The following is a 9,263-nucleotide window of genomic DNA, read 5'->3' on the forward strand; positions in this document are numbered from 1 at the left end:
ATGCCCCGCCTGCCCTCATATCCAATTAAAACTCTCAGTTCTCAACATGTTACCCTGATTGGGCGGTCTTTATGTAGGTGGAGTTTGTGGAGGAGATCTACAAGTCCTGCCAAACCCGTTCCTAAAATCTCTCATATTATTCACAATATTCTGCCATTTTTAGACAAATCTACATGGATTTTTTTATTCAGAACTTTTAGAATACATGAATAGAAATCGAAGACATATTTTCTTCTTTAAATCAGCCAATTCAATGTATTAGACTAATTTGAAAAGTAGGCTAATATGCATAGGCATGTAAGCATTGACATTAATTGTATTGTTTGTAAAGGCTTTGTGGTTAAAATCGAATTATTTCGATTAATATGCTACCATAACGTGTTTATTTATGATGAAATACTGAAAATCTGCTTCATGCAAAACGAGAATCTGCAAAACTCTGTCAAGCGGGAGACAGTGAAGCAATGCGATTTGTATGGAAAATAATAAATGCCACTAATTGTTATGTTGGGAGTGGGACACAGGATTCTGACAGGACTCTAAAACGCAAATGTTACTTGTTAAGAGAGCTTGATTAACGTTACATAAAATCGTAAACTTTATGGCTTGTAATCGATATGAAGTCAGCTGATGGTCAACGACGTACACAAAGACAGAACTCCACCATGTGCCATTGTATAACAGTCATATATATATATATATATATATATATATATATATATATATATATATATATATATATATATATATATAAACAGTACAAATTATGCTAGTTGTATAAATTGTATATTTTCATTGTATTTATTCAAGTAGATTGTTGAGTTTAGCTGAATCCGATATACTTCGTATAGCCTACCACTTCAGACCCCAAGGCCTGTTTGTCTGCCATGCCGCGATATTTTTTGTATATTTCACCTAACTAAAAGCAATGAGGCAAAAGTGGCAAGTATGATTCTATTCTAGAAGACCTCAGCAAATAACATGAAAGTAAAAGGAATGTATTAAAAAAATCTAAACATACTGATACAATACTATGACCAACGCAGCAGCTCAGGGTCCAAAGTTAAGTAGGCCATAGACCCAGTAGTGTAGTCCAGGGTATACGCAGGTACACGGAGTATACCCACTTATTTTTCAGTCAGCATTGATTATACCAACTTCTCAAAACAGGGCGTTTATCCTGTGCTGTATGGGCTGCTTTAAAAAATTAAGAGTAGGATATACCCACTTCTCCAGGGACCACTACACCACTGAGACGAACAATTTGAACTGTACCTAAATTCGGAAAAGACATTCACGGGAAATTCATGGACAAAATAAAGAATAAAAGAACGTAGGCTATCATATGATGGGAAGGCCAGTATTGCTAACATGATCTCGGAGATAATACTTTATGCCTATGGTCTAAAGGCCTAGCTATGTGTTCAGAGAAGGGCGTTGGTAATAGCCATCTGTAGTAGCCTAGGCTTACCGTTTTCTTCTTTTTTGATTCTGCACAAAGGCAATGCACGATTAATTGTTAAAGGCTATGTAGTATGGAAGCAAGTTTAGAAAATACACATTTAGTGGACTGTCAACATCACTTTAATTAGCTTTGTACCTGTACTGCCATCTTGTGGCCGTTAGTGGTGCAGCCATGTTTGCAGCATTCAACTCAAAGAACTCATTCGCTGAAAAGGCCAGGGACTCTTATACTGCGTTTTTAGCCAAAACATGCGCGATAAACGTACAAACATAGTGTAATATAACGCTGAACAAGCCCACATTTCAAGGTTATTTTCAAATTCTTAAATGATTAATTCTAGTGTAGCCTCCAGCACAACCCACACGGAGAGATGACGGAACCCATTAAATCCATCCCTGCGCCTAATGAAACAGTCTCCAACAGAGCACTCTTGTGTGCCAGTTTGTGTTCGTGCGACGGCAACACTTCCGCATCTGGGGATGTTAAACCGGGATCGGCTTTCCTCTGCTTGATCTCCCCTAAAAGGCTTCCATCATCAGGAGAACATCGGACGCATGCGACACACATGTATCTGCATCCTCAGGAAGCGCGTGCACAACACTCGCTGGGGGCGTTCAAAGAAACACGCAAGTGTTAGGAGACCTCGGATCACACACACACACAGATGACAGACGCTCATCTGTCACACATGTGCGCAATCGCATCAAAATCGCATTCAAATTTCCGCCTCCTGCTCTGGTGCTGCGTTCGCACAGCAGGGTATCCCCTTGGTCGCCCCTTGGTTTCTCGTGAGGACGTGATCCAGAAGCGGTGACGTAGGTCAGCGCACGCACGCACGCGCTGTGACAAGCTGTTCGCCTGGTGGTTGCCTCGTGTCTTGAAGGCTTGAAGAGGGGTAAAAGCGAAAAAAGACCTGTCTTAGTTTGGGTAAACGATGCTGTAGGCTTTTTTTGTTGTTGTTATAAAAGTCAACACGAAAAGTATTGTATCTACTTGTTATTAGGCTATTTCACAGGCAGAGATATCAGGATCAGAATTTTGTGGCAAAAGTTTCCTAATATTGCTTCTCTTTCCTAATATTGCGCCTCTTCGTGTCAGCTCCATGATGACTCTTGGCCGACCATCGGCCCTTTTCTGATGCGTCCCCGCTATATCAGATTGGAATTTAGAGTATGCCGTTACCTAGGTCGTGTGTTGCGGTGCAATCTCCATATGAAATAAATGGTGACTAACATTACTGTTTTTTTTTTTTGTTTCTTAACAGGCACACATTCGGGGAAAATGAATGAGTTGCGCTTATGCGCACTGTGGTGGTCGTTTGGACCTGCTACTACAGTTATTTGGTAGTCTACTACTAAATGTAGTGGAGTGGACTGATGGTAGCATACGCCATGGGTGTGACACTGACTCACATTAAAGTCCAAGTAAGCAGCAGCAGCAGCAGCAGAAAACCCCGAAGCAGCTCCAGCCCTGATGAGGCGCTAATCCGTGCCAGTGCTGTCAGGGTAAGAGTGGGCCTACATGGCCATTGGCGTGATTCTGCCTTTAAAGAAAGGAGAAAAAGGCCTTTCTGAAATTCAGCTATTGTGGGTATGTGTCTGTGGAGGACTAAACTCCCGCGTTGCAGCGCCAAAGAGTTCGGCGCGGGACTTATTTGGATTGCGGGCGGGAAGAAATAATGTGTGTGGAAGGGGAAGAAAAGACATGAGTCGCGAGAGTTCTGCAAAATAAAAATGTATGTATATGTTGATATAAACTGTTCTTAAATTACAGAATATTATTCGTGATGCAGAATAGCAGCAAGAATTAACCCATGTTTTAACTGGCCCAAGATTGGTAATGTATAGGCTATGGCACATTTTCAGGGGCACAAGCGGGAAAGTATAAAAAAATACATTACATGTAAATGTTCACATGCGGAATTTTGCAGGCAGGAGCATGACAACGTGAAAGATGTGGGCTGGAGGGGGACGAAATATTACATGGTTTTGCAGGTGCGGGATAGGATCTAGCGGGACTGAAACATAGACTAGGGCCTATATCCCGCGCAGACCTCTATGTGCTTGCGTGCATCTTCATTTTAGCAGTGGCCTGAAGGATCTTACTTTAGATTTTAATCTAGTATATTTAGCAGTCTGTATAGGCTACCTGACAATAAGTAAAAGGTTAGATACAAATTCTTCCAGATGGACCTTCTTGCTGACATATCAGTTGCTCTTTTAAAGAGTGACTGCATGTTCCCTATCTCAAACAGAAACATATATCCCAGCTCTTAAATTTTACCTCCTCGACTTAATTCCAATCGTACTTCGGTCAGAGCATGTCCTGTGCTTTTATAAGACCTACAGCACACCGCTTACCTTTCATTGGCTATAGCCTTTTCCCCAAGGTCACACTGATTGGTGGATGTCCAGACATTGATTGATAGGTTGTTTCCTGATTGGCGGATAATATTGTGACGTCACGCTGAACTGGGCCGGGCCAAGAATAGTCGGGGCGGGTGGGGTTAATGAAGCTGTCAATCTTCCGAAGCTATTGGACAAAGAGCAACATTTGGTAACTTCAACAGTATTTTTATTTAGAATACTAAGTATAAATTCTATATTTTCCAAATGTCACTGTTATTCATTGAGTGCATACATGGTACATAAAATAGTGAATAGAACATAACATAGTATTCGGCACTAATTCTGATCAAACGGGTTATATTTTTTATGATTTTGTTTTTGTTCAAAACCGTATAGGAATAACTTTTGACTGATATATTTTCTGACAGAAAATATGGTTTATTCTGAATGGCAAAAGGATAGCCAAATACAGAGGTTGATTAATGAATATTCGTTTTAATTACACGTATTTTTAGTCAGACTTTAATAAATCGCGTATATACAGGCCTGACACTCTCATATCATCTGGGCCATATATCCCATTAAATTAAGTGTATGATTGACCTCTGTGTTTTAAATTATTCCATGAAACCAGACGCACAGTCCAGGGGCTCCCGAGGCCTGTCTGTGCGTCAGCTGAAACGCGGGGGCCGAGCCAGAGAGCAGGCCTTCGCAGCAGAACACCACCGCTGTCTCCTGCTTCTCGTCAAGACCTGAGGCCGCCTGCCAAACTCGCGTCTCTCAATCAGCACCGAGAGAAACACATGGTCCTCGGGGCTTTTCAAACCCCCTTGCGTGCCACACGCCCCATTTCAAATAAACACGCCACCCCGTTTGGCGCTCCGGGGTCCACCATCTGCCCAAACAGAAACTGTGCGAAATAAATGATGCCCTTTGCCTAAACAAATAAACGCTTGCAATGCAATGTTAGCGCACTATACACGCAATCCTCTCCTAAATGAAGAGTAGGGAGGAACAACATCGATTTATCCTCGGAAAAATATAAACATTGCGACGTGTCTCAAGGAAAGACAAGAGTCAGTGGCATGGGGAGATGTTTCGCTAAAACGGAGTGTCAACAGGAAACTAATCAAGCAGATGCAAGTGTTTGGATTGCATTTGTTTGGGAAACAACATACATTTATGTTGTGGCCTAGGCGTAGGTATTAACACAGGACAGTAGCGTTGGTTGAGCAATTATCAACAATTATGACAATGGAGAAATACGTTGACTCCCAGCGCTGGCGTTTTAGAGTAGAATACATTTATGAATCTTAGATTAATTTATATTGATTTACATTAATCTAGGCTGTCCTTTCAAAACATTCAGTAATGTCAGTGAACGTCTAAAAGGGATACGCAAGTAAACGATATAATTTCGGCTGCCTGATGTACTGAATAGTGAAATAAACACAGAATGTTATCACTGATAGAAAACTTCTTACTTATGAAAGACAACCATACAATCGGTCAATTCATTTATTTTTCTCTGGAACTAAATGAAGAACTGACGTAACCTTTTTGAAAATGTCACTGCATATTGCACTGTAACCTATTTACCATTATTGTACACAACAGAGTAGCACATGGTCTGCTCCTGTGCCTATAGGTGGCAGTAGAGTATAATGTGGGGAGAATAAGAAGAGAAAGTGAAAGTGATGCGTGGGTAAAAGCTAAGTGAAGACAAGCGCTGACAGAAGTATGATCAACAAAAGAAAAAGGATCAATATGGAAACCTCTGGTTGAATTCTTGAGAAAAAGCAAGAAAACAAAAGAAACAAAGCAATCTTAATTGCCTGAAGTCAGATGGACTCCTGAAAGTTGGACTCCTTGCCACTATAATGATACAAAATTGTTCAATGGTTCTGCTTTTTAAAGTTAAACAATCTAACGATTACTTTTAATTGATTGGACATTTACAAGGCAAGGAATTTTACTGTAAGCGTGAATGGGTTATTAGGGGATTTTAAAAACGTTAACATGTGATTTTAAAAATGTCTGGTTTGTGTCAGGCCTTTATTGAGAGCAAAGATGTTTGGACTTCATGTTCCTAAACACTAGGTGGAGCCACAGCGTATTTTCATCAGATGGGCTGATTGACACCAAGTTATAGTCCTTCCCATTAATGCAAAAGTGGGCGTCAACTCACATATTCTTTCTATCCATTGGTGTGACGCATCATAAAGGGCGGAGTCCGACATTTCCCGAGGTCAGATTAGATTAGGTCATGGAAAACAATACTGAGACATGTGACACTTGACAGACAGGTCTATTCAGCAGACACCGAACCCCGGTTACCATGTGCTCGTAAAGGAACGCTTATGGGGCTGTCCCTGTCTTTCAGTGAGCCAGTAATCAGTGAATGTGATTTAGATCCTGTGTTTGTGTTTTGGACCTGATTGAGTTGTCATGTCATCCCTGACAGATGTGGGACAGAGATGTAGATGAGGCCACACATTCACACACATATCATGTTACAAACACTTCATTATTATGTTGCAGAGCAACACAACTGCAACGCATGATGGCGGCTTGGTTTCACTCTTTACTTATATCCCATTTTTTTTTTTATTGAAATGTGCCTTCTGTGACATTTAAGCCATATTAATTCACTGGAAATGTCATATTATCTGTCAGCATTGGTGGAAGACTATACTATATCACAAACAGTTTCCATCAAACTTCTCTTGCCTCAGGAAAAACAACACACACACACACACGCACACACACACACACACACACACACATACACAAAGTGTGAAATTGATGATTGCGTTTGGACTTTGCCATTAGATGAACTCACTTTCAAACTGACTTGTGCAATTCAGGATGGCATTTCATTCTCTGAAGTTACACTTCAGGTTCTTCTCTTCACAAAGGTCTGTACGTCACATATACTGTATGTTGTTTCATCTGAGGCCAGCTCGCAATACTTACTATCCAACTATACATCAGCCATATCTCCCTATTCTACAGCGCTGTCTTCTGCCTCGTGTCACAGTACACCTCTATGCCAAAAATGATAGGGCAAAACAGCCGGCAAATGTAATCAATTTCAGTTTAGTTTTATTCATTATATAGCACTGTTGACAGTTGGCTTTGACTTACTGGGCTTTACTAGGGTGACCACTGCCTTGGCTCTCAACAAAGGATGACAAAAGGGCAACAAGGAGGATACATGACAAACTTCTACATCCTGACTACCATGACCTATACAATAGAGCTGTTGGTTCACTGTGTGTGTGTGTGTGTGTGTGTGTGTGTGTGTGTGTGTTTGTGTGTGTATGTATGCACAACCACACACAAACATCTGTTGGACATTTGATGATCTGTTTTTTCCTTCTTTGATATATATAAATTAATTGGACGACGGAAGAAGAAGGGCTAGAAAGTCGTACTGTCCATCTAAAAGCCGAACGTATGGCCATACTATGCTTAACAGACCCTTAACAGGCCTGGACCTCCCAGAGCAAGCATGTAGGCAATGGTGGCCAGCTCAAAAAGGGGTCCAAGGAGTAAATGCCAGAGGCACCACTAGCATCAGCTTTAGCTGGGAGACTGTACCATACCCCCTTCCCCACCGTATATAACATCATCAAACAATTCCTCGCTAATATTCCAACAGTTCACTACTACAACTAGTATAAGCAGGAGTGGAAGTAGAAGGGAATCCATAACACTAAACATGGCGGATTTATAACTGGATGTCCTGCCCTGTATTATAAAAAGCAAATCACAGTTTTGGAAACGGCAAAAATAGCTGCCCAGAGACATTGCCTATACACTTTGATATAAGTCATGGGACCTTACCTGATTTGCTTTATATCTGACTATTGTGTACAGACTAATACCCATATAGTCATATTTTAACAATTGATATCATATTTAAATGGACTATAGGTGAAATTGTGCTGAGATGGTTAAAGACGGAAGGTAACCCTGTAGAGTGAATGTAACACTCTGGAGAAGCCTAGGGGAAAGACACAGCTGATGGAAAATTCAGCTACTCAGCATTCTTTATCAAAGGGCATAGCCCACCATTGGATTAACCTATAGTGAACTTTCTTCATATCATGTGTGTTAGGCCAACAGATAATACCACCAACCTGCCCTGCTTTTTGCTAAAGCTCATCTTCTAAATACTCTATATATTGCTACTCAAAGCTGGGTCCATGACTACAGCCTAAAGGGTTGAGAGGATGATAAACGTTCAAGATCTACAGATCTCAGGGTAGAGCAGGAAAAGAGGGCAACCAAGGCAAAACATGACAAGCTGCCAATACCTGGGTTAAAAAAAAAAAGAATAAAAAGGCTGGAGGAGGAGCACTTAATAGGCTGCTGCGGTCACGCACTGCAGATCACTTAATAAGGCACATAATCATACAGTGGGGGTGAGACCTGCGATGACATTAAATCAATCCGACCCCGGCACTCCCTCCTGAGGCGGCTAGCTCCGGTAGCCTGAGTTATGGCTGCCAGGGCGCGCCCCTGGGTCCTGCTCTCAGGCCCTTCGCCTTCTCCTCCTTGCCTAAACTTTATCCTCTTGGATTAAATTCCCCTCCCCTTCCCGCCTGTCTTCCGCCCGACGGGTTCGACAAGGCTTGTTATGCCACGATTCTTTATGGTCGCAGGGATGGAGGAGAGTGGGTGATTAAACGGGAGGAGAGGGAAGATGGAGAGCGATCAATGAGATGTGTGTTGGGATGGAAAGGGACTGGCTGCAGCTTAATGGCTACTTGTCTGTGAGGCAGCTTTGATCACACTGCCTTTTATCGCATTGTATTATCGTACAGTGCCATTACGGGGGGAAATAGAAACTGTATCTGCTTGATTGTGAATGGTTTTGGTGGTTTCATTGCTTAACCGTGTTTTCATTTTATTCTAACGTGGAGTGTTGAGGAAATCTTAAAACAGTATGCACTACCAACACTGTTGTGAGAGCATTCTTGTCTAACTGCTTTGGTGATCAATCTAAAGTATTTATTCAATCTTGTGGATGTTGAGATCGGCCAGCTCTGAGGCTGATACAGATTCTCCTTTAGCTCGAACTGCCTGACAGTGACTAAGCTGTTTACATTGCCAGTTAACCAATCAGCCCTTTGTTTGGTTCTGACTGTGAAAGAAGACAATATTCTGTGCATCATTTAGGCTGATCACAACAACTTGAAAAAATACAACCGAAATCTGCAGTCTTAATTGAAGTTTCTCTGTCTTTCTTTTCCTATATCCTCCTTTTCTTGATGTCAGGCTGTGTTGCACTGAAGCTAATCAGGGTCTTGCCACGTGATTACCATAAATCTCCAACTCTGACATGTCTGCGTAAATAAAAGAACCAGGCCTCGGGATTCCAAGTTTTGAGCCGACAGTCTCGGCTCGGGATGTGGGCATGAGAGCAGCCCTGTCATTCATCA

The sequence above is a fragment of the Sprattus sprattus genome, assembly GCF_963457725.1.
Source record: "Sprattus sprattus genome assembly, chromosome: 18".
NCBI classification, from domain to species: Eukaryota; Metazoa; Chordata; class Actinopteri; order Clupeiformes; family Clupeidae; genus Sprattus; species Sprattus sprattus.